Source organism: Buteo buteo, chromosome 16 (assembly GCF_964188355.1).
Source record: "Buteo buteo chromosome 16, bButBut1.hap1.1, whole genome shotgun sequence".
Taxonomy (NCBI): Eukaryota; Metazoa; Chordata; class Aves; order Accipitriformes; family Accipitridae; genus Buteo; species Buteo buteo.
In genome coordinates this window covers 7187732-7193731 of record NC_134186.1, presented here as the reverse complement: position 1 = coordinate 7193731, position 6000 = coordinate 7187732, and positions in this window count along the sequence as shown.

The window sequence follows — 6000 nt, the reverse complement described above, 5'->3', positions numbered from 1 at the left end:
CCCATTTCAGTTATTAGTCCAGATGAGTGAATTAGGTGTTGAAACAGCAGCTTTGAAGTTCAACTCATTAAATCACACACCAATTCAGCGCTTATTAGGTCTCCAGTCAGATATATAAAAACACCAGGAAGATAGGTTTGCTGTTAGCAATAGCCATTACTTTTTCTGCTGTGAGCAGCCTGTGAGTCTAACGCTGTTTGCTGGGTTGTGAGAGAAGAATTTAAAGCACCAGCTCCTGGTGCCACATGAGAGTTTGGGAATTGTGGGGTTTGTTTCTGAAGGAGTTCAGAAAGTGGGTGATAACACTCACAAAGAGTCAGGAAGACATAGAAAATGAGCTGGGAGGAGACTTTCCGGTCTATCTGTCTGCCCCAGAGGAGGATCAACCAGGATGCTCACATGCCATCAGCCACCGCTGCAGTGTCTACTTCAAGAAGTTGAGCTCTTCCACTAAACAACATGGACCCACACTTTGGAGGCTTCCCCCCCTACGTCAGTCCATCCATCCATCTATCCTGGATATCCTTGTCCTCATGCATCTCCTACATACCTTCCCCATAACCTTTATTTCCTCTTCTCCCCATGCTTGCCTCCTGCCAGCTGGCACTGTCAAAATGATGGGCCAGCAGACACAATCCTCATGTGCCACCAGCTGGACGAAACATGCCCCAAACCAAAAGGCACTGGTATAAAGCTTGTCAAAAAAATATGAAAAGACCTTCCTTGAGCACAATACTTACTTTAAAACATTGCCTGATTTTTATCTAGTAGGACTCCTTTAATAAATTTGCATCCTAATGGCTTACAGAGATCTTAAAATTGGAGATCTCCTGTGCTGGACCTTAGTGTTCAGACATGGCACTCTTGGCACTATGTATTGAAAAGTCCTAAGTGAAGTCTTTGATGTTAGAAGAATAATACATTTTGCATTCTTCATAATTGCCTTATGTTAGGAAATATAAAGTCATGATTTCTAGCTTTTTTCACAGCCACAATATTTAGAAATCTATTTTTAAAGTGAAAATTTGGATTCTTAGTTAATAACCTGATTCCAGGAGCAAAAAGGTATAAGTGAAATATGTTGCAGGACTGAACAATCCAGACCTAGCAATGGCACGCGTGTGCCTGGGAATTCCCAGTCCTCACACATTTCTAGGACCAAAGGTTTTACCAAATGTTCGGACCACGAACCCAACCCTCTCTCTGGGCGTGTAGTATTTCATCTCCTAACCCAAATATTTCAACTGGAACGCTGCATTTCTTTAGGACTGAAGGAACTGGGCATATCTGTGGCCTAAGCTGCCTTTCAACTTTGCCACTAAAATCAGGGAAGACCTTCTGAAATAAATAATACATAGAATATGCTCCCACCCACAGCTGCCTCTTGCTGAAACTATGTCCTTTCTGTAGCTGATCTGTAATTTGAGGAAGAATAACGCCAACTCATCTCACAGGCTTTTTTTTTGAGGTTTAAAGTGGTTGCTGGTTACCTGGTTAAGGATGTGCCATAAGGGCAAGTTACTTGTGTCCTTTCAACACTACAGCTTGGAGAATGCAGCAGCAGTAGGATGTGGTGGACTCACAGATCCCCTGAGCACAGTGGTGCAGAAGCAATGTCTGGCTGGTATTGCCTTCACCATAGCTTCTGAGCACCTGGAAGGCTTTAACCCATTCCTCACACATTGATGTACACACTTAGGATCATAGGATAATTCAGGTTGGAAGGGAGTTGAGAGCAGGGTCAGCTAGGAGGTCAGACCAGGTTACTCTGGCCTTTATCTAGTCTGGTCTTGAAAACTTTGCTTATGCTCCCTTTAGAAAAGTCAGGGCCACATTCCTAAGGGATGTGACCAGGTCTCACAGGAAGGCAGTGGCAGAGTCATGAATTTCGCATGGGTGTTAATCCCTCTTGGCAAGCATGCAGGAGCCACAGTTCCAAGGTTTCCTTCATAACCCAGAGGATACAGTTGTTTGCATCTTTCTAACAGTGAAAGCCAAGGTTTTCACTTAATCATCTGGGTCCGGGAGCTGTGGTTTTATAAAGAAGTGCACATTATGAGACACCTGATTAAAATGAAAAGCACAAGCTGACACCGTGGACTTACCCTGACAGCTTCCTGCATCTCTTGATTTTATGCTGACCCCCTTTTGGGCAGGAAAGTCTGTGAGGGCACACTGGTGACTCCAGTAGGACACAAAGTTTGTTATTAGGTGATTTTTTTATTTGTCTTGCTAACCGTCCAAGAAATGTCTGTAAGGAGAATGAAGTCATGCTTTGCCTGCCAGTGCTCCCCATGAGTGATCTGCTGCAATAATCAGCAGAGTCTGTTATATCGGGCATTATTTTCCCAGTTTTTGCCCACTGCACAAGTCCCACCAGCCGCACGCATGATGCTGGTGGTGTTTAAGCTGCCAGCATGCAGCATTGCAGGCATGCCCAGACCCTTCTTGTGCACACTGGTGTCATGAGCCGTGGGAGAAGGTGCAAAGCCCATCCCCTCCTGATGGCTGCATCCCTGGGGGTGTCCTCCATCCCTGCACCCTGCATGCTAACCCCATGCCTCTGCCTGACCCCTTCCTGGCTAAGCCCTTCTCCACCGCCATCCCTTTTCCTTCCCTTCCTCCCGTGCCGCTCTGCAGGCAGCAGCCTCCTCCTGTTGTCATAACAACAAGCATCGGCCCGTGGCAGCCACGCAAAAACACCTCCTCGTGGGAGAAAGCACCGGCTCCCGGCCCCAAACCGTCTGGCTGCGGTGGGGAGGAGGCCGAGCTCACCCCCAGGCAGAGGGATTGGGGGGCTGCTTCACCCACATTTTGCCTGGGGCGCAGGGAACGCGCTGTCCCCTGGCCGGGCTCTGCAGCGTTGGCTTGCTGACACCCCCCGCTCCCTCTGCGCTCGCCCGCATCCTTCCCTCTGTCCGAGCCACAGCAGGGGGATGTGGGGCAGATGCAGAAAGGGCCGTGCCCCTGCCCAGCACCCCACGGCGAGGCAGCAGGTACATCTGTGGCGCACATCCGTGACTTGCCCCAGCAATCCCTCCTCCCCACCAGCAAGACAGAGTCCCGATATCCCCGGAGCCAGGTCCCCTGACCCTCTCAGCCCTCGGGTCTCCTCTCCTCCCTGTATGACACAACCCCAATATGTAGCACCCTCAGGCACAGGTGGGGTCAAACAAGACCAGGTCTGTGCAGATTAAGGAGTCCCACAGGCTCGCTGTGGCTTAGGACGTGCTTCTCTGAGGGGCACCAGGATGACAGGCACAGCCAGAGCTACTCCTGAAGGCACCGGGGACACTGGGCATCCATCCTGTGTTCCAGAAAATCCATCAAATCCAAGGCCTCCAAGGCATTTCTCCTTCTGGAAGCCTGTGGCCAGCAACAGATTAAAGCCGCTCAAGACCACCCTGTTCAGAGCAAGAGGATGCTGCGACACCCAGAGTTAAGTAGGAAACAGAGCACCAAGATAAAGCAACGAAGATCTGAGGTTTACCTACTCCTTATTCATTCCTCACAAGCGTTGTGTGAGTTCCATTCAACCCAGACCCTCTGTGCCAGAACTGAAGACCAACGCCTCCCTTAGTGGCTGCCAGCCTCTCTCTCCCAGCTGGTTTCCAACAACCCCTGCCAGCTCCACCCCCCAGGGGAGCGTTCACAGCCCCTTGCACTGGTGCTGGTGTGGAAAAGCAAAACCAGAAACTGACAAAAAACTTGCTGGCAGGGCTGGGTCTTGGTGTGGACAGTTGCCTGTGCCCACCTCCACCCCGTCTCAGCTTCAGTCCTGCCGCACTCCCTGGAGGCATTACTTCATCCCCGTCCCCAGTCCTTTCCCCTCTCTTATTCCTCCCACGCCAGCAACTCCTTTTGGTGCAGCTCTGTGCAAGACTGCGGAGTGACTGGAAGTGGGTAAACTGATTTTTTTTTGCTAAAGCCATCCAGCTCACTCTCCACACAAGCTCATCAGCCCTTCCCAGTAGTGATGCTGGGCTACATCTTCCAACATGGAGCAGCTAAAACCCACCCCTCAGCTGTGTAATCTGGCTCCTTCTTCAGCCAAGAGCCCTATGAGGGGTCAAGGAGTGAAGATTTCTGAAGGTGCTTTAATGCCTGTGATGCACATAAAGGCCTGGTTATAACAGGAATTCATCTTTCCAGGTTCTCAGGTCAAGCTCCTGAGCTGCTGGGAGGCTGAGCCTGAACCTGGGGGGAAGGAAAGACCATTTCACCATGGGACTTGGGTATTTCAAAAGAACAGCAGAAATTTCAGCTTCCCAGAGAGAGGCACTGGTTTGAACTTCCTACAGCATTGTCACAACCTTCCCCACTTCACACGGTTATCGGTAGCTGCATTTCCCAGGGGGTAACCAGCCCGTAACATCAGCCAAAGGATTCTTAATATTTTGATACTATGTTTGGCTTCCCAGGGGAGGAAATGTCTGGTCTCTGTGTCTAGAAAACAAAGCCCCTTTAGGGGGAAGGAATTTCTTGGGACACCTGATTAATTGGAGCCACTCTGGAGATTCGTGTAAACCAAATTGCTTCCAGGTTTGGGAGATTAGCGGGGTTTAGCTGCAGCATTCTCCAGACAGTTCTGGCTGCCTTTAAAGCGTCTCTGTTTTTAAGCATTGGAGAAACTATTTTTTTAAAAGGAAAAATCATTGCTCCATTCAGTGGCTAAAGCACACACTGGAGGAACTGGCAGCGTATCTGGAACAAACGTCACCATCCCGCAGCCTCCAGCCAAGACTCGTTGCCTTCAACCACCATAAAGGAAAATACAAGGTGTTATCAGGGTAGTAAAGGACCGAGTCTTCCCCAAGCCCTGACTCTCACATATCTCCCTGGGCCCACAGAGGCTTTTTGGATGAACGGACCAAAATGCTAGATCCACTTCTACCGCACCTAGCAGACTCTTGGAGCAGGGACAACAGCAAGAGTGGGAACCCCTCGGAGCAGAGGGACACAGAGCATAGCACCCACCACCCAAATGTTTCTAAGCCTTTCCAACACAGGAGAACCCCTAGGGAGCTGTTACCCAAAGCTGTGCATCTTTAGGCCTTGCTGTTGTGTATGCTTTAACCACTGGAGTTTTCTCATAGCCTTATGAGGAGGCCAGGATTGCTCTGTAGTTGGGGAAACTGAGGCACAGAGCAGGGACCTGCTCCCCCAGCTGAGTGCTGGGGACTGGTTCGCTCCTTCCTCCTAAGCAATGAATAAATTAAAAAACAGTAATTGCTGCAAAGCCCGCCAGATCTCAGAGAGGAGGAAGCCAGAGGTTTGCATGCTGCCACCAACACCTCTCACTCCTCTTCATGCAGAAATGTGGCTTTTGTGAGACTAAATGGAGACCAGATGAGCTTCCCCACCCCTTCCGTCATCTCTCTCATCCAGCACAGCCACCGTGCTCAGAAACCAGTGCCAGAGAAGCCAACTATTCAGGCTATGGGCTCTGATGTTTGGACAGGGAGCAGGTGGTTCTGCTGGCTGATGCAGCCTCAGCTGCATGGTCACAGATAGAAATCGGATAGAGATTTCCTTCCTTGACCTATTTTGCAAAGCCTCCCTCCACCAGCCCCCCCTGCTTTAGTCTCTGAACTTGTCTGCAAATGTCCATCAAAGGCTGGTCAGACCGCTGGAGGCGATGGGGTGAAGATGAGCAGGTGGGAAGTTGCCCAGGAGGGTTTACTGATGCATAAAGGGAACTGATGGGCTGAGGGCAGCCTGCTTCGTTGGAAGGACAATTAGCAGGGGGAAATTACAGGCTTTTCTTTTTTTTTTTCTTTTTTTTTTTTTTTTTTTTCTAATGGTCATGCTCATTTCAGGAGCAGCACTGGCGGTGCCCCAGTCTCAGGCAGGCCTGGCTCCCGCGACGCAGTGCTTGCTGCACTGAGGCTCGTATTAGCTGAAGAGCATGGTCAGAAAGGTTGGGGTTCGCAGGGGTGCAGCAAACCCCCGACCTGCTCCCTGCCGGCAGGGCGAAGGGGCAAAGCAGGATGAGGAGGG